Source organism: Podarcis muralis, chromosome 2 (genome assembly GCF_964188315.1).
Source record: "Podarcis muralis chromosome 2, rPodMur119.hap1.1, whole genome shotgun sequence".
Classification (NCBI taxonomy): domain Eukaryota; kingdom Metazoa; phylum Chordata; class Lepidosauria; order Squamata; family Lacertidae; genus Podarcis; species Podarcis muralis.
Window position 1 is genome coordinate 126,062,664 of NC_135656.1, and position 27,151 is coordinate 126,089,814.

Here is a 27,151-nt window from a genome sequence, read left to right on the forward strand (position 1 = left end):
AAGCAGCACGCAGTCCTTATGAGGCCTGTCAGGCCCCGCCCCAAGCCAGATGGTAAGTGGCAAGAGCAGGGCCCTCAAGCACTCACTCAGGGGAGTCCTCCTGGGCAGCAGGCCGCAAGCAGCACGCAGTCCTTATGGAGTCCTCCTGGGCAGCAGGCCGCAAGCAGCACGCAGTCCTTATGAGGCTTCAGGCCCCGCCCCAGGCCAGATGGTGGTAAGTGGCAAGAGCAGGGCCCTCAAGCACTCACTCAGGGGAGTCCTCCTGGGCAGCAGGCCGCAAGCAGCACGCAGTCCTTATGAGGCTTCAGGCCCCGCCCCAGGCCAGATGGTGGTAAGTGGCAAGAGCAGGGCCCTCAAGCACTCACTCAGGGGAGTCCTCCTGGGCAGCAGGCCGCAAGCAGCACGCAGTCCTTATGAGGCTTCAGGCCCCGCCCCAGGCCAGATGGTGGTAAGTGGCAAGAGCAGGGCCCTCAAGCACTCACTCAGGGGAGTCCTCCTGGGCAGATTCTTGAGATGTATTTTCCTTTATACTATATTAGTTCTTTTTCAGATCTTTGCAAGACCCTCCTTTTTATCTAAATTAAATCTTTCATTTATCTGAAAATACTGTACCCAGTCTGTCAGGTGTCTTCTAATTTCTTCAAATTCTTTTAATTTGATGTTATCATTAGTTTATTCTATCAGAACTCTATATGTGGCCCAGTCTCCTTGCATATTTTTCTTTTTAACAGCCAGGGCTTCTGTCGGTGAGGTCCATAAGGGAATTTCTGGTTCCAATATTCCTTTATGTTTTAACCAAATCTTGTATAAGAATGTTCTTATAGTATGATTTAAAAATCCCTTATAGAGCCTCAATTTTTCATAAATTAAATATGTGTGCCAACCGTTTCGGTTGTCAAAACCCTTTAGGTCAAGCACGTCTGTGTCTCTAAGAGGAGCAAAAAGGATTTTCTTGTGTGTGTGTTTCTTTGTGTTTGATCCATCTTTTAGATTTAGGGGAGCTAGTCTCAAACGTTTGTTGGGGGAGACCTAGGGTTTTTGGGAGGGATTTATTTGTCCTGTCTCCACACTTTTTATGATAGAGGATCACTGTAGTCACCCCCAACGACACGTTCCCAAGATGGAGGGTGAGGGAACAGCTGCAGTCGCCTGCGGTTCCTGCGCAATGTTTGCCATCTTGCCAAAGGTTGCAGGCAGCTTTACCTGCAGCAATTGCATGTAGATTGCCCTCTTAGAAGACAAAGTCCAGCAACTGGAGGAACGTGTAGCTACGCTCCAAAGAATTAGAGAGCTGGAGCTCTTCTTGGAAGCAACAGAGCACACCGTCTCCACCAAGGAGGAGACAGGGGACTCCCCTGAGAAGGAGGCTAGTTCACCAACACAGGAGCCAGATATATAGAGAAACGTGACTCAAAGAAGTAGGAGGCCCAGGGTTCGCTCTGATTGTTTAGAAATACACAATCGCTTTGAGGTCCTCTCCCCTAGCATGGAAGAAGAAGAGCAGACTCCATTTGAGGATCTCTCCCTCATTACAGTCGATCAGGAATATGAAGACGAGGAGCAAAGTCAGTCCTCAGGGAATGTGCAGGCTGTTACCATAAAGAAGCAATGCAGAAGCAAGCAGCAGCTAAGCCAGCTGCAGGTGGCTGGAAAGCCAGACAGGATGTTTGTGACTGTTACCATGGCAAGAAAGGGGCAGTCCATTCTCCGTATTGAGCACCGGATTTTAGCTCAGTGTGTGTCATATGACCTGTACAGGATGTACATGGGTGGAGTTGTTTTCTCTCTCTGCAGTTGTTTGTGAAGAGTGCAGACATCTTTATCTGTATGGCTGCTTAAGACAGAAATAAAGACATGTAGATACATTTCTGTCTGAGTCTATTTCCCCTCCCTGGGGAAGCAGGGAGGAGGGAGAAGCAATGGTGTGTTTTTCTCACAGTCTGGGAAAAATTGCCGATACAGACCTCGTCTTGTTTACCTGCCGGGAGTCGCAGGGGGAGGTCAAAAGGAATTCAGCCGGTGCCTGGAGAGGTAGGCACATTCCTCTGACCGAGGCAGAATTTCAACAGTGGTAGCAGAGCTGCTGGTTTCTCCGATCCATGGAAATCTGCAAAAATAGTAGCAGAGCTGCTGTTTTCATCGCTCCATGGAAGCCTGAAGTGAGGGGCTGATCCTCTGCAGCCAGAAGCTGACCAGACGAAGCTGACAGCCAAGCCACAGAGCCCAAGGTATGAGATTTTCGGGCTTAAAAGGGTGAATGCAGATTGATTCATTCTCTGCTTCACGGGAGCAGCGTTTGGAAAAACAGCTCCGAGTGAGAAGAGGCTTGCATTCCAGAAATTCTTGTGGTTTCCTGTACAAGAAAGGAATGCACTGTTGCTAAGCAACGCCAGTCAGTGTGGTGGCAAGCTACAAAAGTGAGCTGGACTATCAGACTATGCCTAAGAGAGGCAAAAACAACGTCTTGTTATGACTAGGCTCTCACAAACTCTAGAAAGGGACTTTCCAAGCAGCCAGTGTTAGAGCTGCCAGGTGCCCAAGAGCGTAAACAAACCAGCTATTGGATTTTAGAGGCTTGTGCTTGAGAGTTAATGCAAGGACTCAAAATGGATGCCAAGAAGGGGGGAGCCCTGCCTTCTCCACCCCTCCTGACCAATGACAATTATTCATCTTGGTCTATTAAGATGAAGGCCCTGCTGCAGAATCATAGAATCATAGAATCATAGAATCATAGAATCATAGAATCATAGAATCATAGAGTTGGAAGAGACCACAAGGGCCATCGAGTCCAACCCCCTGCCAAGCAGGAAACACCATCAGAGCACTCCTGACATATGGTTGTCAAGCCTCTGCTTAAAGACCTCCAAAGAAGGAGACTCCACCACACTCCTTGGCAGCAAATTCCACTGTCGAACAGCTCTTACTGTCAGGAAGTTCTTCCTAATGTTTAGGTGGAATCTTCTTTCTTGTAGTTTGGATCCATTGCTCCGTGTCCGCTTCTCTGGAGCAGCAGAAAACAACCTTTCTCCCTCCTCTACGTGACATCCTTTTATATATTTGAACATGGCTATCATATCACCCCTTAACCTCCTCTTCTCCAGGCTAAACATGCCCAGCTCCCTTAGCCGTTCCTCATAAGGCATCATTTCCAGGCCTTTGACCATTTTGGTTGCCCTCCTCTGGACACGTTCCAGTTTGTCAGTGTCCTTCTTGAACTGTGGTGCCCAGAACTGGACACAGTACTCCAGGTGAGGTCTGACCAGAGCAGAATACAGTGGCACTATTACTTCCCTTGATCTAGATGCTATACTCCTATTGATGAGGCCCAGAATTGCATTGGCTTTTTTAGCTGCCGCGTCACACTGTTGGCTCATGTCAAGTTTGTGGTCAACCAAGACTCCTAGATCCTTTTCACATGTACTGCTCTCAAGCCAGGTGTCACCCATCTTGTATTTGTGCCTCTCATTTTTTTTGCCCAAGTGCAATACTTTACATTTCTCCCTGTTAAAATTCATCTTGTTTGTTTTGGCCCAGTTCTCTAATCTGTCAAGGTCGTTTTGAAGTGTGATCCTGTCCTCTGGGGTGTTAGCCACCCCTCCCAGTTTGGTGTCATCTGCAAATTTGATCAGGATGCCCTTGAGTCCATCATCAGAGACTGTTTGGGGTGGTTGAGAACCCCATCCCTGCAGCACCAACGCGTGCTTGGGAGTCACAGAATGTGAAGGCGAGGACGGCTATAGTTCTGTGTGTGTCAGCCTCTCAGCTTGTGCATATACAGGATTTACAGCACGCGAAAGATGTTTGGGACACGCTGAGAAGGACACATCAGAGAGATGCAGGTTCTTCAGCGTTGCTGTATTTTGAGAAGCTGACCAATCTGAGGCTTGCGCCTGATGGAGATGTTCAAGCGCACCTGACGGAAATGAAATATCTGTGCCAACAGATGGTGGAACGCAATTTCCGTCTGGATGAGGAAGTGTTTTGCTTCATGGTGATAAACAGCCTGAATCGGACTTACAAATCCGTTGCCAGTCAGCTTGGTTCGCTACCGGCTGCTCAGTTAACCTCGGAGAGGGTCTATGCCGTGGTTCTTAATGAACATGACAGACTTGCTGCACTGGAGGTAAAGGACAGGGGGAGACAAGAACGGAGTTCTGACACCCCCGCTGCTGTTGCTACTGGAGAAAATGCTGTAGCTTTGAACGCTGTCCGATGTTACAATTGTGGACAAGCTGGGCATCTTCAGCGGAACTGTAAGAAGCCACGTCAGCACAAAGGAACCAAGGGAAGCTCTACAAAGTCTGAGGCGTCAGGCAAAAGTCATACCCTAAAGGCCACACCAGAAGTGGGGAATTCTTTCGTTTTGGACACTGGGACCACGGTTCACATGACCCATCACAGAGAGCTATTTTCGACGTTTAAGAAGCAAAGCTTCGCTGTACAACAGGCCAACGGTCAGGAGCTGGAAGCGACCGGAGTTGGAACTGTGTATCTTGAAAGTCTGAACTTGACTATAAACAATGTTTTTTTTGGTTCCAGGGTTGAAGTACAATCTGCTCAGTGTATCGCAGATTGCTAAGAAAGGACTAAAACTGTCCTATGATGATCAGAGCTGCGAGATCTACAAAGATGGAGAGCTGTATCTTTCTGCCAAAGAGAAAGATGGACTGTATTTGTTGACTTTTGATCAAAATGATTACATGAAATGTAATTCTAACATGATCTCTTTTGCAGGTGTAGCCAAGAAGGACGCCAAGTAGGTCACCTCGAGGGTCGACAGGGCATTTCAGCGGGTGTATGCTGATGTGATTGGTCCTCTAGCACCATCTAGAGGCAATGCTAAATATTACCTAATATGTGTTGATTCTTTCACAGGTTTTGTCTGGATTTATCTTTTGGAGAGACCAAAAGACGCCTTAGAAAGGTTTAAAGAGTTTTGTGACAAGGTTAAAAATATGCATGATGCTGACATAAATTGTCTTTGCACAGATGAGAAGCCAATTTTTCTCTTACAGGATTTCCAGAGGTTCCTGGAGAAGAAAGGGATAAGACACAAAATTGCTGCTTCCGAAGAAGCATGGAAGAGATGTGTCTGTGTTAGGGTGAACAAAGAATTGCAAAAGGGAATGGAGGCGCAATTGCTAAGTTCACATCTGCCACATGAGTACTGGGCTGAGTCGCTAATGTCATTTACTTATACGTGGTTGAGAAAGTTTTCAAAAGAGTTGGGAAGTTCTCCTTTTGAGAAACTGTTCCACAGAAAACCTTCAGTTGCCCATTTCAAGGTTTTTGGGTCTCATGTGAGGACAGAAGCTCCAGGTGGGGTAAAGAATGCCAGAGGCATTTTTGTGGGTTATGAAAAGGGTCTCTACAGAGTAATTTTGTCTGAATCTGGTCAGGTGATTCTCACAAAATTCCTAGAGAGTGCTCCTGAACAGGAGAGAGTGATTGCTCACACATTTCCCACAGGAGATGATGATTCTGATGATGATGATGATGATGTTGATTTTATTGAATTCAGTAGTACTGATGATGACAGCGATAGCTCAGACAGCTCGGTTGTCACAGTCATTGAGAGGAAATCTCACATAATGACTAGACCCTCAGAAGAGGAGGACGAACCACTGTTTACAATTAGTACTGGTTCTCCAAAGAGTCCAAAGGCTGAACCAGAAAGCAAAGAAGAGCAGCACCTCTTGTTGGGATTCAGAACTTAACAGGTTAAGTTGTTCTGAGTAGTGCGTGGGGGTCTGCGCCCTGAGGCAAGCAGCTGGCTGAAAGACGCAAAGGTTTGCCTGATGCTGGAAAGCAGAGCTGCTGAAGAGAGAGAGCTGAGAGCAGCTGGGAATCGTTTCTCCACGGAAGGGAGAGCCGGAAAGAGCTGGTGATCAGTGAGTACAGCTTGGGGGGCCCTTGGGAGAACGGGAGAAGATGGCAGAGAGCCAGGTCCTTGAGGACATACCGCTTGAAAAGCTCACTTTAACAAGTTGGGCAACCTGGTCAAGAAGAGTAAGGGGTTGGTTCCTGGTTACTGGGCTTTGGGATGGAAGCCAGAAAGAGCCACCACCACCACCCCTCAGCCGAGGTCCGGCTGGAACAGACGTTGCAGGCTTTGAGGCTGCGTTGCCTAAAGATAGCCAGCAGAGAATGCAAAGAGAGCTTGATATGCTGAAAGCATGCGTACACGCATCGCTGAAACCTCACTTGGAGGACGTAAAGTCAGCAAGGGCTGCCTGGGAAGTGCTGAGAAGTTTGTGTGAAACTTCAGCAGGAGGCCAGAGCCCTGGAGAAGCTGGAGGAGCAGGCCCAGTTCCCGATGAATCAGCCTCAAGGAGCGCTGTTGAGCAGGTCGGGAGGGCGAAGAATTCCAAAGGCAAGTTTAAAAAGCTTTCCACTGTGAGTGCTGGAGCGGAGTGGAGCTTCAAGGGGGGCAGGGCTGGCACCGAGAGCTTTTCCGGAAGAAGGAGGCAACGTCTGCGTCGCAATTGCCCCCACCGGAGCAGAGAGTCGAGGCAGGATGTTGGCAAGGTCACTTCCCATGGGAACCAGTCGGGTTTCCATGGCAACCAGCCTGGCAAGGCAGCCAGGCGTGGGACTGAGCCAGGTGGACGTGCTAAACAACAAGAAGAGGCTTATCAACTAACTGCCAGCATGGCTTTGTTTGAAGACAGCTGTGTGAGAGACTCTGAGCTTTGCTTTGTAATCGACTCAGCAGCTAACCGCAACATGGTTCCTGAGACCCCTGCAGTTAAGATGTGGAATTGCAAGGCAGTTCCAGATGGACAAACTGTTCAGTTCGCAAATGGACAAAAAGGAAAAGTAACTAATGTTGCCAATGTTTATGTTTCTGTTTTGCAGGTGCAGCTGGAGTTTTGCGTCGTCCCAGGGATGCATCACTATCTGTTATCTGTCCCTTATTTGTTATAAAAGGGGTTTAAGGTTTCTTTTGAGGATGCTTTCTGCACAATCTCCAAGGAAGGGAGGCAGCTTGTCAAAGTTAAAAAGGGACAGAATGATCTCTTCATTCTTAAAACGTCTCTGGAGGGTGAGGGGAAGGTTGAGAAAGCACAAGCCCTGCGTGCTACAGTTCCCACTCATGTTTCATGTTCTTGTGTTTGGCATACAAAGACAGTTCATGGTTCGCTAGAAGAACTGCAGGCTCTACCTGAGGTCTCCAAAGGCTGTAAGATTAAAGAATGTGGTAGTGCCATAAATTGTGAAACTTGCAGACAGGCAAAGATAAAAGGGTGCAGTTACCCAAAGGTGGAGAGGGTAACCATGAAACCTTTTGAACTGGTACACATAGATCTGTTGGGTCCCATTAAGGAACCAAGTCTGGGAGGGGCCAGGTTTCTGCTGACACTGCAGGATAGTTTTTCGCAGAACACCTGGACTCACGGTCTCAAGTCCAAGGAAGATGCAGCACAGCTGATAAGGAGTTGGATTGAGGAGGTGGAACTAAGGTTCTCCACCAGGGTGCAAGCAGTCACCAGTGACAGAAATGCTAAGTATACTGGGTCTGCTTTGCAGAAGTTCTTTCACAAGAAAGGGATATATCACACAGTTACTTCTCCCCAGCAGAGGGGGGTGGCAGAGCTTAGGAGTGGCGCTCTGGTCAAGGCTGCACAGGTGATGCTTACAGATTCAGGGTTACCTCCAAGGTTTTGGTTGGAGGCGACCAAATATGTGAGCTTCACCTGGAATCGTGTCTACAATTCACTGATAGGTGACACACCGTTTTCTTTGTTGCATGGCAGGAAACCCCAGATTCATTTTCTGCGTTCGTTTGGTTCAGCCGCATTTGTGCCGGTGCCTGAAGCCTTGCGAGGGCCAGATGGATCCAAGTTCCAGAAAATGATCTTCTGTGGGTATGAGCCAGCAGCTCGTGCATGGAGGTTTGCTTACCCATCAGGTGATCAGAGTAAAGTGCTGATCAGTAAACACGCTGAGTTCTGTGAGCAGGATGAAAAGTCAAAGACTTCTGTCAAGCGTGATGTTCTTTCAGAATGTCTCTCTGATCCAGAGCAGGACAGTTCTGATGAGGAGGAAGGAGAGGCTGAGTCTGCACATGACGATCAGCTCACTGACCAGAGTCAGGAGCTGGATGGGGCATCTCCACAAGTTGTAAAAAGAGAGCCCAAGAGTGAGCCTAGTTCTCCTGTGAGTGTAATGGAGAGGATTCGAAGACGCTTTAAGTCAGAGGGGGAATCCCGTGATGCAGAGGACACACCTGCTGGTGACGGTGAGTCAGAGGAAATGCCTGAGTTTGTGCCCAGGCGGTCCAGTCGCACAACGAAGGGTATTCCACCTGAGAGGTATCAGGCCACAGGTGCGTGGGTAAGTTTCGCACAATGCGAATCTGAGAGTTGTGAGGTTGTTCCACAGATGCCTAACAGGAACGCCAGGAGAGGGCGCAAGGCATTGGGGAAGGGATTGATCTCACAGGGTGTTGCTGAAGATGTTTCACAGGTCTTGTCAGAAAGCAACGCAAGAGGGGGTGTTGGGATTCAGAACTTAACAGGTTAAGTTGTTCTGAGTAGTGCGTCACTTTCTGACGTCAGGTTTCGAAGGTGGGAGGAGTCTGTCTCTGTTCCTCTTTGTCTTTGAGGGAGAAGGACGCAGTTTGTAATGGCTGAGAGAAGCCCAGGACTGTTTTTCTGAGAAATGTCCCAATAAAGAACTGTAAATGGACAAACCAGTACTCTGTGTGTTGGTCTGAAGCTAAGCGACAGCTTTCACCGCTGTGTTTACTCTGCAAGGCGTGAAGAGACAGCAGGATTGCCGCAGCTGAGAGGAAGCGTGCCGGACCGCTGTAAACAGCTTAATTGGGGTCGTAAACCAATTAAGCCTAATTATTCTAATACCTCTTACGTAGGTCTGAGAGAGCAACGAAGGGTGTACCACCCAAGAGGTATTCAAAAGAGTTTGCAAACCTAGCTATTGCATGTGTTGCTGTTGTAAACGACCAAGGTCAAATTGAAGCTGTGTCTGAGTCAGAGACAAAGGCACAACAGAGAGTTGCTAACCAAGGTAATGCAGATGCACTCATTCCTTGGAAGTCACACAACCAGAGAGGTACATTGGTAAGACCAGTGGCGGGTAGTTCCAAGGGTGGAACTGAAACAACATATAACAACTGTTTGTTTTCTTCTCTGGATCAAGCTTTGCTCGCTGCACGCATTGATCCTTTAGGGGGAGTATGTTACCATAAAGAAGCAATGCAGAAGCAAGAAGAAGCAGCTAAGCCAGCTGCAGCTGGCTGGAAAGCCAGACAGGATGTTTGTGACTGTTGCCATGGCAAGAAAGGGGCAGTCCTTTCTCCGTACTGAGCACAGGATGTGAGCTCAGTGTGTGTCATATGACCTGTACAGGATGTACATGGGTGGGGTTAGAGTTTCTCTCTGTTGTTCAAAGAGTGCAGACATCTTTAACTGTATGGCTGCTAAAGACAGGAATAAAAGCATGTAGATACATTTCTGTCTGAGTCTGATTCCCCTCCCTGGGGATATGCAGGGAGAGGGAGAAGCAGTGGTGTGTTTTTCTCACAGTCTGGGAAAAATCGCCGATATAGACCTCGTCTTGTTTACCTGCCGGGAGTCGCAGGGGGAGGTCAAAAGGAATTCAGCCGGTGCCTGGAGAGGTAGGCACATTCCTCTGACCGAGGCAGAATTCCAACACCGACCTTGGAATGGACAGCTCACGGAAGAACCCTGTTGCTATCAAAGGGTTAAAAGGTAGCAGAAACGCTCTAATCACTGAGCAGCTGGAGGTCATTAGGCTTCCAGGAACATGAGTTTGTATAAATAGTCTCCTGTGTGTTTGTTCTCCCCTTCTCCCCTTTTGGGCGTGTTTGCTGAGATGTGTGGTTCTTCGCCAGGGTTGTTTTTGTTTTTGTAAATAAACCTTATCTTTCAGTCACAAACCGCATGCTCCAAGACTCCTCTTTAAGAAGATACTGCCTCTCCTGCCCTTCTAAACTGCTGCGCGAAATGCTCTGCTGTAGTGGGACTTGTGATGATGGAAGCGCACTGGGCATTTACATTAAACTAATTAAAGTTTAATGGGACAAACCCCGACCAAACCTAAGAGGAGGCGTGTAGTGGTGATAGGGGATTCCCTACTGAGGGGAACAGAAGCAGTGATCTGTGGGCCTGACAAGATGTCTTGGGAAGTGTGCTGTCTCCCCGGGGCTAAGATCCAAGATGTAACTGAACGACTGCAAGGAATCATAAAACCCACTGACAAATACCCCTTCCTCTTGCTTCATGTGGGAACCAATGACACTGCAAGCAATAGCCTCCAGAAGATCAAAAGGGACTATGAGGCTCTGGGCAGGAAATTGAAGCAATTAAATGCACAAATTGTCATCTCATCTGTCCTCCCAGTTGAACGACGTGGCCCAGGGAGAGAGGGGAAAATTGTGGAAGTGAACAGCTGGCTTCGCAAATGGTGTAAACAGGAACGGTTTGGATTCTTAGATCACGGACTGCGGTTTCTTGAAGATGGACGTCTGGCAAGCGATGGGCTGCACCTCACAACGGTTGCGAGGAAAGTTTTTGCCAAAAATCTCAGAAACCTCATCAGGGAGGGAGACAGTGCTCATGAAGGTCTATCAATTGATGAAGATGATCATCCAAATGTCATAGACCAAATGGAGCAAACAGCACGCAGACCTAGTGGTGGGAGGAAAAAATCCTTAAATAAGAGACACGGGGGAATGATTAATGGACTTCAATGTCTGTACACTAATGCGCAAAGCATGGGAAATAAACAAGATGAGCTTGAGCTCTTGGTACAGCAAACTAAATATGACATAATAGGCATCACTGAAACCTGGTGGGATAAGTCCCACGACTGGAATGTAATAATGGAGGGATACAATCTATTTCAGAGAAACAGACCAGACAAGAAAGGAGGAGGAGTGGCGTTATATGTGAAGAGATCCAAGATTTAGAACCTCAAAGCCAAAGTGAGAGCATTTGGGTCAAAATTAAGGGAGAGAAGAATAACAGGGACCTCATTGTGGGAGTTTACTATAGATCCCCAAGCCAAACGGAGGACATAGATGATGCCTTCCTGGAACAGATGGCCAAGCATGCAAAAGGAAGGGAGATAGTAGTAATGGGGGACTTCAATTACCCGGATATTTGTTGGATGTCAAACTCAGCCAAGAGCATAAGGTCAAACAGATTCCTCACTGGCCTTGCAGACAACTTCATTGTCCAGAAAGTTGGAGAAGCAACAAGAGGAGCAGCCATTTTAGATCTGGTCCTAACCAATGTTGAGGACCTGGTTAGTGGGGTAGGAGTGGAAGGATCATTAGGCGCGAGTGATCATGCTCTTCTGAAGTTTACTATACAGCGGAAAGGAGCAGCCAAGCATACTAGGACTCAATTTCTTGACTTTAAGAAAGCCGACTTCATAAAACTTAGGGAAGTGCTGGGTGAGATCCCATGGACAGTAATACTAAAAGGAAAGGGAGTTCACGATGGCTGGGAGTTTGTTAAGAGGGAGATAGTAAAAGCACAACTTCAGGCAATACCAATGAGACGGAAACATGGAAGGTGCCTAAAGAAGCCAGGGTGGCTATCTAAAGAACTTTTAACTGAGTTAAGATTAAAAAAGGATGTGTACAAAAAATGGAAAAGGGGGGGAAACCACCAAAGAGGAATTCAAACAAATAGCCAGCACGTGTAGACACAAAGTCAGAAAAGCTAAAGCACAGAATGAACTTAGGCTTGCTAGAGAGGTTAAAAGCAACAAAAAAGGCTTTCATGGGTATGTTCGTAGTAAAAGGAAGAACAAAGAAACTGTGGGGTCACTCAGAGGAGAAGATGGTGAAATGCAAACAGGGGACACAGAAAGGGCTGAACTCCTCAATGCCTTCTTTGCCTCAGTCTTCTCCGATAAAGAAAACAATGCCCGACCTGAAGAATTTGGAGCAAATGATTCAGCAAAGAAAACACAGCCCAGAATAACTAAGGAGATAGTACAAGAATACTTGGCTAGTTTAGATGTATTCAAGTCTCCAGGGCCAGATGAACTGCATCCAAGAGTATTAAAAGAACTGGCCAGGTGCCCCATGATTTTCTTGTAAAGAAGCTGGTAAAATGCGGACTTGACTATGCTACCACTCGGTGGATTTGTAACTGGCTGACTGACCGAACCCAAAGGGTGCTCATCAATGGTTCCTCTTCATCCTGGAGAAGAGTGACTAGTGGGGTGCCACAGGGTTCTGTCTTGGGCCCGGTCTTATTCAACATCTTTATCAATGATTTGGATGATGGACTCAAGGGCATCCTGATCAAATTTGCAGATGACACCAAACTGGGAGGGGTGGCTAACACCCCAGAGGACAGGATCACACTTCAAAATGACCTTGACAGATTAGAGAACTGGGCCAAAACAAACAAGATGAATTTTAACAGGGAGAAATGTAAAGTATTGCACTTGGGCAAAAAAATGAGAGGCACAAATACAAGATGGGTGACACCTGGCTTGAGAGCAGTACATGTGAAAAGGATCTAGGAGTCTTGGTTGACCGCAAACTTGACATGAGCCAACAGTGTGACGCGGCAGCTAAAAAAGCCAATGCAATTCTGGGCTGCATCAATAGGAGTATAGCATCTAGATCAAGGGAAGTAATAGTGCCACTGTATTCTGCTCTGGTCAGACCTCACCTGGAGTACTGTGTCCAGTTCTGGGCACCACAGTTCAAGGAGGACACTGACAAACTGGAACGTGTCCAGAGGAGGGCAACCAAAATGGTCAAAGGCCTGGAAACGATGCCTTATGAGGAACGGCTAAGGGAGCTGGGCATGTTTAGCCTGGAGAAGAGGAGGTTAAAGGGTGATATGATAGCCATGTTCAAATATATAAAAGGATGTCACATAGAGGAGGGAGAAAGGTTGTTTTCTGCTGCTCCAGAGAAGCGGACACGGAGCAATGGATCCAAACTACAAGAAAGAAGATTCCACCTAAACATTAGGAAGAACTTCCTGACAGTAAGAGCTGTTCGACAGTGGAATTTGCTGCCAAGGAGTGTAGCAAGCGCTTGCCTCTCTATACTTCTTGTGGTGTCTGCGTTGTTTCTTCTCGCTCCAACGTTGAATCGCCAGTTAGTTTTTTTTTGTACTTCCTCCAGAATTTTCCCAACTCGTCCACTGATCTAAACATTTTCTTCTGTAAAAGTGATACCCTCAGAAAATTCCCACGGGAATCTAATCGAATTCTTCTTGAGTGCATCTGTTACTGTCTTATACTTCTGCCTGTTTGGTCCATATGTATTAATGTATTTTTCGCTCCATGACACACTTTTTTCTTCCTAAAAAGGGGAAATGTCTGTGCGTCTTATGGAGCAAATGCGTGGTCCCTGGGGCGAATTGCCCAGGGGCAGAAAGCAGATCATACTTTTTTTAAAAAAAGAGGGAAGTGGGTGTTGAAACAAAGCCGCTGATCGGGGAGAGAGATAAGGGATGCTAGAGGTAAAGGAAACTGCCTGGGAGGCGGGAGGTAAAGACAGCAAACTTGCAAGGAGAGAAGACAGGAAGACTAAAGCAATAAGGAGAGAAATTAGAAGAAAAGGAGGAGCAAAAAACTGCTCTCGCTAAGGAAAAGACACTAAGGCAAACAAGAGGGAAGAGAGTGTTGAAAGGAAACAGCTGATTGGTGGGATTGGAAGAGAGGTAAGGGACGCTGCCTGGGAGAGAGGAGGTAAAAGCCCATGGATCCAAAGGATTTTTGCATTGGGTCACCCCAAATTCACCATCAGATCACATGTTTGTGGTCACAGCATGAACCACAAAAATCATACACCCACTGTTTCATTCAGAATATTTTTTTCTTGTTTTCCTCCTCTAAAAACTAGGTGCTCATTCATAACTTTTCAAATATGTTTGCTTATATTGCTGCAAACAGTTTATAAAGGTAAAGGGACCCCTGACCATTAGGTCCAGTCGTAGCCAACTCTGGGGTTGCAGCGCTCATCTCGCTTTACTGGCCGAGGAAGCCAGCGTACAGCTTCCAGGTCATGTGGCCAGCAGGACTAAGCCGCTTCTGGCGAACCAGAGCAGCGCACGGAAATGCCGTTTACCTTCCTGCCGGAGTGGTACCTATTTATCTACTTGCATTTTGACGTGCTTTGGAACTGCTAGGTTGGCAGGAGCAGGGACCGAGCAACGGGAGCTCACCCCGTCGCGGGGATTCAAACCGCCGACATTCTGATCAGCAAGTCCTAGGCTCTGGTTTAACCCACAGCGCCAGCGTCCGCAAACAGTTTATAGTCGCAGTTTAATAATGAAATCGGTCGGACATTTTAAGGGTTTGTAATGTCCTTAACTTGTTTGGGCATCCAAGTACGGTAATGTTTGCCTCTTTTCAGGTTTCTGGGGTTTGTCCCGTTTCCAGCACTTGGTTCATAATATCTTTTACAGAAGAGGCTCGTCCTTTAATTCTTTCCAGTAGCCCACAGAGAGGCCACCTGGCTTCCCCAGGAAGAACTTTCCAATAGTAAGAGCGGACAGTGAAAAGGAACTATATTGGAAGGGAGTAGACTCCGCTTTATTGGAGGTTTTTTAGGAAGAATTTGGATGGCCATTTGTCACGGGTGCTTGAAACGAGATTTCTGCATTGGAGGGGGTTGGATAAGATTCCGAATTTATTATTCTTTATTCACCCTGCTTTGAGTTCTTAAATGCTTTCAACCCTGTGTGAATTACTTGGTGGGCAATTAGACCAGCACTCTGACTGAAGCTTTCCCCACGTTCCAAACACTAAGAATTTTTCTCTCTTTTATGAATTATTTGATGAAAAGTGAGATGGGCACTTTGACAGAAGCTCTTTCCACATTCAAAGCATTGATTTGGTTTGTGACCTATATGAATTCTTCGATGGGAAGTGAGACTGTGCTTGAGACTGAAGCTCTTTCCACACTCCAAGCACTGATAGGGTTTCTCCCCTGTATGAATTCTTTGATGGGAAGTGAGAGTCTCGCTTTGACTGAAGCTTTTTCCACATTCAAAGCACTGATACAATTTCTCTCTACTGTGAGTTCTTTCATGTGAAGTGATGGTATCCCTCTGAACGAAGCTCGTTCCTTGATGGGAGATGGACTGGGAGCTCTGACCAATGTTCTCTCCACACATAGAATATTTAGATGACTTCTCCGCTATGTGGATTCTGTTGGGATGTTGGTATACAGAGATTCCACATCCATAGTAGCTAGTATAGTATTGTTGGGAAGATTATTTAAAGATTGTATTTTCCTCAGAAAATCTGTGGTGTCACGTACATAGCTGGGAGCACTGATGGCATATGGTTTCAGAACAGAGTCCATATAACCGGAGACACCCACTGTAATAGTGCCAATACCTGAAATGATGGGGCGTCCTGGATTTCCTGGTTTGTGTATTTTAGGTAGAAGATAGAAAGTTCCTGGTCGAGGTTCTGTTGGTGTGTTTGTGAGGATCTGTTCTTGGATGTGTGGGGGTAGCTCCTTAACCTCTCCATTACACTCACAGGAGAGCTAGGCTCACTCTTGGGCTCTCTTTTTACAACTTGTGGAGATGCCCCATCCAGCTCCTGACTCTGGTCAGTGAGCTGATCGTCAACGATGTGACTTCTTGTGAATTCCTAAAGTTTAACAATATGTAGCTGCTTCAAACTGTGGATCCAAGGGTATGTGGCAGAATAGTAATGGGGAACCCCCCCCCCCCGTCTCCCTTGCGGTTAGTCTGGATCAGATGTGGGCTCCTTGGGGCAGAGTCCTTGGCACAGATGGAGGAGGGGGGAGGAAGGGGAGCCCCTAAATGCAGGGGCAGAAGCGGGAAAGTGCAGGAATGGAGAGGGAGGGGGTGCCCTCGGCTTGCAAAGGGTTAAAAGGAGCAGAGCTGGATTCCTAGAGAGGACGGGGAGTCAAGGTCCTCCATGGCTAAATTCCCCCTCCCCCTCCCTTCCTGCTTTCTTCTCCCTCCATAGCAAAAGCTTCCTTGGTGCCCCTCCTGGACTCGGGTGAGTCTCCTCTCTCCTCCCCCTGAGGGTGCCATGGGGAGAAGGGGGTCCCAGGGGGGCAGGGAGGGGGCCTGGGGGTCCCTGTTCAGATCATGCCTGCGGGGGGGGGGGGAGAGACCTCCACGTCAGGGAGCAGAGGGTCCTCCCTCGTCCTCTCTGCCAAGCCAGGGAGGGGGCCAGTTCACAGGAAATATGCAGTTGTAGCAGGAGACCCCCCCCCTTCATTACATTGTAATGCACAAGCACCACACCCCCCTCACCTCTCCGAGCCTGGAGATGCCCCTTGTAGAGGAGCATCCCCTAAAAAAAGCCTTCCGTAGTAAGGAAGCGCTATTTGACAACTCCGCACGGAACCCCCTTATTTCCCCGTATATTTTCCCTTAGTCGACCGGGACACTCCACCTCGCCCTATCTTTATTATTGGTAGACCGGCCGCCTGAACTCCGCGTCAGTCGGCTGCCGCTCCAGCCAATCAGCATTACCGAACAGCGCCCCTTGTGGCCACCACGCAGGTACTGCAGGCAACCGGCAACCACTTCACTGTCTTTGACAGCTCTCAAAATACAAAGTTTCCGAGTTCAATTGACCATGACTGATTTAATCAAAATGTTGCAACCCGTTTCCGGAAAGGTGAAAGTGCTTTGAACTTCGAGGACAGTGTTCTTCATAAATTCGTCAACCGTATATCGGATCTTCACCGGACCACTTTTATTCTGCTCCACATTTCAAGGACTGTCAAAGGGGGGTGGCCTGATACCAGTCGGCCATAATCCCTCGACCGAGCAAGCACGTACTCTGCAGCCCTTCCCAGTTGACACGGCAGCCTTGATAGCCATCTTGATGGGCTCAGACAGAAAGCTATCATGGACACAATGGACTGCACACATTAGTGTATTCGACACAAACTGTGACAAAGGGACCATGGCCAGATTCCCCTCAGGGGGCAGGAAATACCACCTTCCCCTTTGTTCTCATAAAATGACTCATGCGGAGGGAGGGGGCTCAGGCCAGGTGTCAGGGTGCTCCGATTACCTGTGCGACCCCTCCCCTGACTCCTCCTGGTTTTAATATAATCATGATGTAAATATGATGTAATTCTGGGGGTGTAGCTAAGGGGATTAGCAATTAATAAAAGTTGGGGTCTCCCTTTGTTTGGGGCTTCCATTTTGCTTCACCTTGTGGGCGGTGGGAGTCCTGTCGTGACAGTCTTTTTTCTTCAATAAAGACCAAGCCTACAGGCTGCTGATTTGCTTCCAATTTGCTCTGGTTGGTGTCTTTGTTTTGTCCAAGGGAACCCTCGGATTTTTCTGGTAACAGCAGCTCTGTTCTTCCTTTGGGATCCAGGCGCTGCTTCCTTTTGGGGGGAGGGGCAGGCAAAGAAACCCCCTTCAGAGGGAGGGATAAGTCACTTTTGTGAACTGAGGCTGCAGCCAGAATGGAACATTCCCACGTGGGGGGAGCACAGGGAGAAGAAAATCCCTTCTGCATCTTCACAACCGGACCACTTCCTGTGTCCCAGATGCAACAACACATGTCTCTCCCCTATTCAGGCTAAGCAAGTAGGCTAAGTAATGTGAAAGCAAATTTCAGGTGTGTCCTCAGGAAATGCTAAAGCAAGGATAGAAGACTCCTTCTCCCAATATTCTGGGACAAATGAGGAGGGATTATCCGTCAGCGGGTGGCTTGTGCTACTAACAGAGGATGTGGAAAACATTTTTCTGACTGTAATAAAATTCTTATCATCCTGACAGATCCTTGTAAAACCTTCTGGGGGAAATCTAACAGAGGGTCTTTAGGTTTTGATAAGCAAGAAATGGAAATTGGTGCAATCTTAAAAGAGGCTAGTTATATCAAGGTACCCTAAGACTTTGGGAATCTTGTAACAAGAAGAGAGTAAAGCTCCCCTCTGGAGTTTTTACAGGGTCTACATGCCTGGTGTTCTTAAGAACACAACAGATTTAGCACATGCGCAGGATCTATACTTTGACGGCTTCCATGCCACTGTGGGGGCCACATTTTGAGACTGGAGACTTGCAAAGATGGTGTATTAGCAGAGGGAATATCGAAGGGGGAGGGCTGCATTTCAAAAATGTGGCATCGCCGGATCCTCCTCTGCTTCCACATACAGATTTGGTCCCCATGCAACCCCAGACAGAGGCAAATATGTCCACAACATCTGCCTGGCTTGCGATGAGGGAGCTCAAAGAGCGTCTGCAGGGCTCTCTATACAAAGCACCTAGCATGGGGGCACCTACAGGTAATGGCCACTCGTCTATTTCCTGCCCATGCTCTGGGGTTGCAGTTTTCAGGCTCAGGGACAGGATGGTGACTGGTTTTGGCACCAAGTTCTGTGCATAAGCCCCATTGAATTCAATGGGATCTACTCTCAGGTCACTACTGTGCAGACCCTGCCAGCCTTAAGAAGTGGGGCGAGGAGCAAGCAGGGGAAACTGCATCCACTGGAGAGATTTAGAAATGGGGCTTCTGTTGGGAAGGGGCTGCCCCATTTGGGCTTCTCCAGGGGCAGGAGAATATCTAGGGCAGGAGAATCCCTGCAGGGCCTCTGAGGCTCCCTTTGCTTCTTCCTCTCTCCCAGGACCCTGCAGCTTCTTTTGGCTCCTTGACTCCTCAGGAAGGATGAGTGAGACGGATCCTGCAAAGCTAGAGGAGATGGAAGAGGGAAGATGGACGCATGACCTGGTCAGGCTGTCTCCCGCATCCCTCCCCACAACCTCTGAGCGCTCCCTCCCAGGGACCTCCGAGAGATCTGGTGAGTCCCAGGGGAGGGGAGATGGGGATGTGGAGGGATGGAGCCAGAGAGGAATTGGGGCTTGCTCAGCTAGGGGGTGGGGGGAGGCAGGCAGGCGGATGGAGATGGAGAAGGGGGGCACCTTTTCGGGCTCCCCCACCTGCCTGCCTGCCTGAGCCTTTGTCCTCTGCAAGCAATTTGAGCTAGGAATAGGTCACAGCTCCCCGGCCAACGTGATGAATTGGCAGCTCAAAAGGTTTTAAACCAGTTCTGTGATCTGTCAGACAACTCACTGATCAATCATGCAGCACTGGAAGACACAACTCTTGAAAGGAACCTGATCCTGCTTTGCAGATTGAACGCAAATGAGGCCTCTGTGTATTGCTTTTTTCTTTTCTTTGTGGAATAACTTTTTATTTGCTTTTAAAAACAAGGATAATAGGACTAATAAATGATACAAATATGTAGGCCAAGTCTTCTCATGTCATTTGTATTTACAATAGCAGAATAAATTTGCCGGAATATCTAAAACATATAGTTCATCATTAGTGGTCAGTGTATGAGTCCTGGGTTCATGAATTGCTTTCAACTGAAAAAAGGGGGAAACAGAAGAGAACAGAGAATATTCAACATTGCAAAACTGAATGCCTAGTCAGGAGCTCTTGTGGCCGTTGTGTTTAGATGTTCCGTTGTGTTCCTCTTCTCTTACCAATGAAACAATACAGAGTTGGTCTTCTCATGAAAATGGGAGGGGGTTCAAAGTGAAGAAAATGATTTGCGTATAAATATAGACCAACCACATTGAGGCAACTGCTGATGGGGAATGGGCAGGTGAAGATGTTGCCGTTTGTTTCACACACAAGGCGTGGACGTTGGATGATAAGAACTGTTTTGAAATCTCTATGTGATGAACCTCCACTGTTTGGATGGAGACCAACAGCACCTGGGCTTCTAACATTCCCACCGTGAACCCTGCATGGAGGGATAATGTGGTGGTCATGTAGGATTGCTATGAGGAATTATGAAAAATGAAGCAAGCCATTGTGTCAGCGGTGAAAGCATCGCTTTGACTGGGTTTGAATCATTTGACCTGATTTCTGATAAATCCCACAAACCTCTGCCCCGTTTTCTCTATGCCTGACTGTCACGTATAAAGCATTCTAATACAGACCAGGCATCCTGGGCCATAAAGATAAGGAGGTAGCTCTGATGCAGCTTTGTTAGTCTTTAGGTAGATTTTGGGGCCAGGAAACAGAGTTCACAAGGAGATGGTAAAATGCCTCTCTTTCCTTGCCTGTCCTTTCTTTCCTTTTACTGCCTGTTTATTACCTCTGGGTTTGCTAAATGCATTCTTCCTGGGTTCCTGTTTATTTTAGCCTAAACATGTATTAATGCTCAAATAGCAAATAGTTCTTTGTAGTTAAGAGGCCTCCTCTGATCTACTTTGCGCCCACGTGGGGATTTTTTGAAATTCTCAGAGGAAATCAGATTGGTTCTTACAAACGTTATGTTAAAGTTCTTTTGTGAATAAAAACGGACTGGGCCAGGGAGTGGGGATCGCACTGCCTCCCAGAGTCTTGCTGGTCAAGCCTCATGTCTATTGTATTAAGCAGGTCCAGTCCTTCCTTTGCCTTCAGAACGCAACAGGATAACAGCTGTTTTCTCTGTGAATGTATTTCATCTAGTCATGCCTTTTCAAACAATAACCAGGCTTGTCTTAACTGCCCAGGACTTCTAAATGTCAAAACAAAACTTCTGTCAGGTTTGTTTTTGTTTTCGCTTCTGTTTGCATTTGATTGACCAAAGAGATGACTGACCTTGGAGATGGAGTGGATTCCAGGATTGAGTCAGAACAAAATCTATCCCAGATAAAAGCCAAGCAATATGTCAGTTAATACCAGGCAACTAAGGAAGTGAAAACTATAGAAAGGCTCACATCTAACTCCCAATGAAGCACGTGAACGCAAGCAGGTACTTGCTTGGTGTTAAATAAGGATCAGGCAGACTCAGCAATGGAGAATAATAAGGCAGGAAGAAGTGGATATCAGGGGTATGAGGGAGGTGGGGGGGGAATAGGTCTGCATTGCAGGAGGGGCTAGATGTCCCTTGGGGGTCCCTTCCAATTCAGCCAGTCTGAAGTCTTGGAAAGGGGCTGAATCTTTGGGGAGTGGAGATACAACTTGCCTCCAACCTCCCCAATTCCACATCTGCCTGGTTCGCTCTTGGGCGTTTGCTGCAATCCCTGCCTTGCAGGGGGTTGGACTAGATGGCCCCTGGGGGCCCTTCTGACGCTGTGATTCTGTGATTTATTCCGGAAAGTGGACCAATTTCCTGGCCCAGCCTTCATCCATTGTTCTCTGCTAATTTGACCTCCACCCCTATTATTCTGCCTTTCCCATCCTTGAATATTTGTTTGAAATCTAATTTGGGGTTAATATACAAAACAACTTCCCTTTTCTTGTTTTTTTCTATGTTTTCCTGCAAATATATAATGTCCAATTTTTGTTTTAGCAAGATGTGTGTTATTTGGTTTCTTTTGGTTTTATTATTAAGTCCATTTATGTTCCACAAGAGCACTTTCAGATCCATCCCAATGTCCTCTTTTTTGTCCCTTTACTCCTCTCCCTCCTCCTCCTCCTACTTCTGCTTGTCATGTTTCCTCTAATTCTCCAAAGTTTTATTATTATTAACCTTTCATTAATACTTCTCCAATTGATACAATACCAAATCTTGCCACATTATAATACAAAAAATAAAACCATGTTCTGGCTGGCCAGGAGAATTTTTTTGTTTGTTTCTTGTTCCTACTTTTCTCTCTTTTATTTATTCCCAATATCATCCCAATCTTAATGCTTCATCTTATCTTGACAGCCACTGGTATGCAACTTTCATTGTATTTAACAGATCTATATGTAAATTAACATGCAATATGAACAATTTCCTCTTCTTGTTGTCCATCAATTGTTTTCCGTGCAGTCCCTCCTCAGGCAGCCCTATTTCTTTCCACCGTCTTATCTTCCAGGACTCTGGGCTGTCTTCCAGCTTTCCTTTGTTTATTTAAAATTAAGACAAATGTAATGTATTTGAACGAACTGATATTTTCCCAAACTGAAGAATCTTCTGTAAGAGACCACACCGTGGGATATATTTCACAGTTAATAATTGTTCAGTTCCTCTACAATCCAAGCTTGCTCCCCCTGGGCCCTAAGATCAAAGATTCATCTTCACTTTATAAATCCACATACGACAAAAGTCCATGCAAGCAGATGTGGTTTCCTGTGTGAAATATTCCCCAGTTGTAATCTGTCGGCTGTCTTCAGCCCCCTTTGAGAGGGACCCCTTTTTTTCTCATATGCCATCATTTGCACCATTTTAGCATCCCCAGCCGAAAACATATTTAATCATGTCTTTGAACAAAGTCTCTCCATATCTTCAAACAAGCTGATACCTTGCCAATAATAATTAGAGCCCTCCACAAAGGACCGCGCCATTAAACATCAAATTCTCTAGTTTTTTATAAAGTTTCACTTGCTTTCCATTTCATTAATTGACTCTTTCTCCATGAGGCTTGCCATATCATGAAGTAGCTGTCAGTACTGCAGTGTTTCATTCTTTCATTGCACAGTGTGACATTGTGCCTTTAATTGCCTAATTACCTAATGTATTGTCGTGTGAGAATGGGAGCGATTTCTATATCTCCTCCTCCTCCTCCCCTCTGGTCCTTGCATCTGGCTTTTGCTGAAGGATACGGCTGCGTGAGTCAGCTCGTCGCTCTGTTGACTTCTTATCTTCTCGATGCTGCATTCCAACCAGAGTCTGCTTCTGCTGTACTCTGCTACTGCGGCGAAGTTCCATTCGGACAAGTGAGGGAGGGCGTTGGCCCAACAGAACTAAGTATCAAAAAAGATGAGACGCTCACCTCACATCTTCTGTAGCAGAGCGACAAAAGTCCATTCAAAGTCTGAATGCAAATCATTGTTGAAAAACAGGAATGCTCCCACTCATGGCGTTGGCATCGGAGCGTGTCCAATCCGTGCAATGCTAAACACCCAGCGCCCCTGCCTCCACTGTAGCGAGCGGCAGATATCAGACGACGTGCGGGTGAAGGCACATCCGCCCCATCCCTGCGGGGTTCAACAGGGATAATTACCTGTGAGGAGAATCAGAACTTACAGGGTTAAACAGTTCTGTGTGACGTCTCACATTCTGAGGCGTGGTTTGGTTCACATACTGTCAGAGACTGCCTCCAGGTCCCAGCTCACAGAGGACCAACGCTAGCCAGCGGTAATATACAAAAGTCTTTATTAAAGTACATTGTCCATTTTCAAACCCTAGCGTGCGTCTCTACGTCTAGACACTAGACCGGCGAAGCTCCGTCTGAATCTCCGCCCCCTGTACACCAGTTTAAGACCCTAGCCTTACTCCACCTTTTCCGTCTCTCTTTCCGCCTCTGGGTCCTACCACCCCCCGGGGTCCCTTCCTGTTGGTTTCTGCTTCCCTCACTGAGCAGCGAAAGGGCTTGTCACGAGACAGGTGTTTACATTCCACAGTCTGTACTGTTGGAGTTTTCTCACAGGAAAGGAGACTGGATATGACTGGATATGACGTACACTGGTTTCCTGTTTTCTCACTGTTCTTTGCAGTTCAGTGTGATTCTCTCCGTGCTTTAGAGGAGAGAGGATGCATTTTCTGCTCCGGCAGAGGCAAGATGTCTTTCTGTAATATACCAGCTTTGAACTGTAAATAAAGTAATATAGAGCATGTTGGCACGTACTTTTCATCATTCCGCTGTGCACGGGACACTGCTTATCCCCAACATTTGGTTATGGGCCCAGAAGAACGCAGTGTTTTGAGAATGGACTCCAGAAGTCGGGCTCCTGGCAAAGGAACAAAGGAGCAAAGGATCGGAATGCAGAGGGACGGATCGCACGGTATCTGCTCTGCGCGTCAAAATGATTGATGAAGGTATGTGCTACTGCTCCGGGCAGCCTGCCAGCTTCTAATTAATGGCTTTATGGCTGGACTTTGAACTTTTAAAGCCGTTTTGCCGTGGAACAGGCAAAAGGCTAAAAGAGTAAGGTTTCCTATGCTGGGGGAAATCGAAAGTAACTTTTTAAAAGTGCTCTTGGAGCAAAGCAGCTGCAGAAATGTGACGCAGCAAAATAAAGGCAGCATAGAGAAAGCACTTGAGAACTTTCACTTTTGAACTTGCCTTTGGAATGCCATATGAAGCAGCTGCAGATAAGCAAAGCAGTTAAGCAGAGCGGCACAGGCTCACAGGCAGAGGCTGCTTTGACTTTGCTTTTGGATTCAAGCAGCTGTACACAGACGCAGCATGTATAAAGCAGCTTGATTTAAAGCAGCAGAGATGACGCAGAAGGCTAATGCCAGAGTCATGATGGCTAGCTGCACAAGGCTGGATGAGGCAAGTGGGGAATTTGATACCACTGATCAGCCAAATGCTCAACTCACAGTAGCCTGTGATACTGCCATGATTCAGAATGAAGCAAATCGCCGCGGTGCTGGCTGCATCAACAAGGGGGAGACTTCACAGTCGTCATCCCATAGTGCAGTGGAACCACCAGATGGCGCCAAAGCTTTGAAGGCAGTGAAATGCTACTCGTGTGGACGTCTAGGCCATATGAAGAGGGAATGCAAATATCCCAGGGCCAAGACAGAGCAGCGCAGCGGAAGCTCATCGCGTGGAAAAGGCCAGAGCAAAGGCAAAGGTCCGGTGTCCAGGACAACGCAGCACAAGGCTATAGTTTCACGCTTCGCTCCAAAAGTTGCAGAGGTCCAGAAGACGTCTAGATCTTTCTTCGTTATTGATTCGGCTGCAACGCATCACATGTGCAACGATAAGAGACTGTTTGTATCTTTTACACCGCAGGAAGGTGCGATTCACCAGGCGGATGACCACACTATTCCCAGTAAAGGCTACGGAACTGTTGTTCTTCACAGTTTGGACTTATCGATACAGAATGTACTTTACGTGCCGAAAGCGAAACATAATCTGCTTAGCGTTGGACAGATGAATGAGCGGAACATTGACGTGTCCTTCAAGAACAAGAAGTGCATCATCACAAAGAAAAATGATTATGTATTGCATGCTGAATATGTTGATCGTTTGTTTGTTTTGTATTATGATGATGTTGTGCAGGATGACACTTGTTGCATTGCAGGTTCTAACAAAAGTTTGCATGCAGAATGTATTCACGATTTTCATAGAAAATTTGGTCATTTGCATTTTGAGGCAGTATCTAAAATGCCTGCCTTGGTTGAAGGTATGACTATTAAACCCTGCAGGTACCACATGAAGTGCAAGGCATGCGCAGCAAACAAGGTGAAAATGGCTGCGAAAGGTAAGGTGTCTAGTAGGCAAGCTACAGAACCATACCAGGTTGTTCATGCTGATTTGGTTGGACCACTAGCGCCCTCTTTGGGTGGAAATAGGTACTTCATGGTTCTCATTGATGCATTTTCTAAATATATTTTTGTGTACAATCTCAAGCAGAAATCAGAGGCTTTTCCTAGGTTCAAGGAATTCTGTGCTTGGTTGGAAAATGTGCATTGTAAGAAGATAAAGATTCTTTTCAGTGATCGCGGGGGAGAATTCACTTCTCAGCAGTTTGAAGCTTTTCTGACTGAGAAAGGAATTCAACACGATTTGTCTAGTCCTCGCTCGCCATGGCAGAATGGACTTGCGGAACGGGCAAATCAGACATTGCTTCAAGGGTTAAAAACCTTGCTGCATGATGCCAATCTTCCAGAGAGTTATTGGGCCGAATCTCTCTCGTGTTTTGTTTACAGTTACAATCGCAGGTTATCTTCAGCGATTGGTTGTACCCCCTATGAGAAGATGTTTGGCAAGAAGCCATACATCAAACACATGAAGATTTTTGGTTCTGACATGTGGGTTCGCTCACCACAAAACTCCAAATTAGACAAGCGTGGTTTGCATGGTATCTTTCTAGGTTATCAGAAAGGGTCTTACAGAATAATGATGACTGACTCTAAGGAAATTAAGCTCACAAGAAGTGTTGAGTACAATGCCAAGTGGGGGGAGAATGTGAGTATTTTCCAATGTTATCCTGATGACAGTGATGAGACTGAGGATAGTCAAAAGCAATCACAACAACCCACACCCACTGATGAAGGTTCTGAGTCTGAGTCTGAAACTGAATCGAGTGATTCAGAGGATTTCAAGAGTGCGAAAGCCTCTGTGCGACCCTCAGAAAGCTCTGATCAAGAATTGGAGGAACCATTGTTCACGATGGGTCGTTTTTCTCCTAAGAAGGAAGAGGAGAGTGTTGAAGACTTAAGGCTAATTCGCAGGTCACAGAGAGCCACAAAAGGCAGACCTCCAAAGAGATTTGCTGATGAGTTTGCTAAGATAGCAGTAACAGCTGTTAAAAGCTCCAAGAAGGTATTTGAACCTTCAAGTTTCCAAGAAATCCAGGATTTGGATTCAAAGGAAGCTGAGCCATGGTTAAATGCCATGAAGGCTGAGCTTGATTCCTTGGAAAGGAACAAAACATGGGACCTTGTTCCAGTAGTTCCAGGAATGAAATTGCTTGGAAGCAAATGGGTCTTCAAAGCGAAGACAGATCAAAATGGCAAGATAGTCAGACACAAAGCCAGATTGGTAGCCAGAGGTTTTGCACAGGTACCAGGTGAAGACTATCACGAGACCTACTCACCCACAGTGAGGTATGAGAGCATTAGGCTTATGCTCAAGCTAGCTGCAGAGGAAAATCTACACATTAGTCACCATGATGTGAATACAGCTTTTCTGTACGGATCTCTGGATGAATCACTTTATATGCTTCCACCTGATGGCGTACAGGTAAAACAGGGATTTGTTTGTGCTCTGAAAAAGTCCCTTTATGGTCTCAAACAAAGTGCACGGTGTTGGCACACAAAACTCACTGAAGTGTTGTTTTCTCTAGGTTTTCAGCAAGGGAAAGCTGATCCATGTGTATTTGTCAAAGAGGAGGGGCAAAAGAAACTGTACTGTTTGTTTTATGTTGATGATCTTTTATTCTTTTGGAAGGATGTCACAATGTACAATAACGCCCTAGCTCAACTGAAAGAGCACTTTGACATGAAAGATCTTGGTGAGGTAAACAACTACCTATCTCTGGAAATAGAGAGAGATCAAGATGGTAACATTCTAGTACACCAGTCACGGAAAATTGCTGATGTGTTAAGCAAACTAAACCTGATGGATGCTAACCCTGTAGACACACCAATGACAACAGGTTATCAGGTAGATGACACTGAAGAAGCATTTTCTGACACTACACTGTACAGAAGTGTGCTAGGCAAGCTAAACTTCATTGCCAGATGTTCAAGACCAGACATTGCTGTTAGCTGTAATTTGCTAAGCAGACA

General features: G+C 46.7%; 1 long non-coding RNA gene across 2 annotated transcripts in view; it reads left to right on the forward strand.

Annotated features, from left to right (window-relative positions):
- The window catches only part of LOC114592664 (uncharacterized), a 97,039-nt gene that overhangs the window by 52,104 nt on the left and 17,784 nt on the right, over positions 1 to 27,151 (forward strand). The window contains exon 3 of one of the 2 annotated variants that reach the window (XR_013391656.1): positions 18,615 to 18,778. This is a non-coding gene — a long non-coding RNA (uncharacterized LOC114592664). Of the gene's footprint in view, positions 1 to 18,604; positions 18,779 to 27,151 lie in introns of both variants that reach the window. The other variant, XR_013391655.1, reaches the window with a different exon arrangement.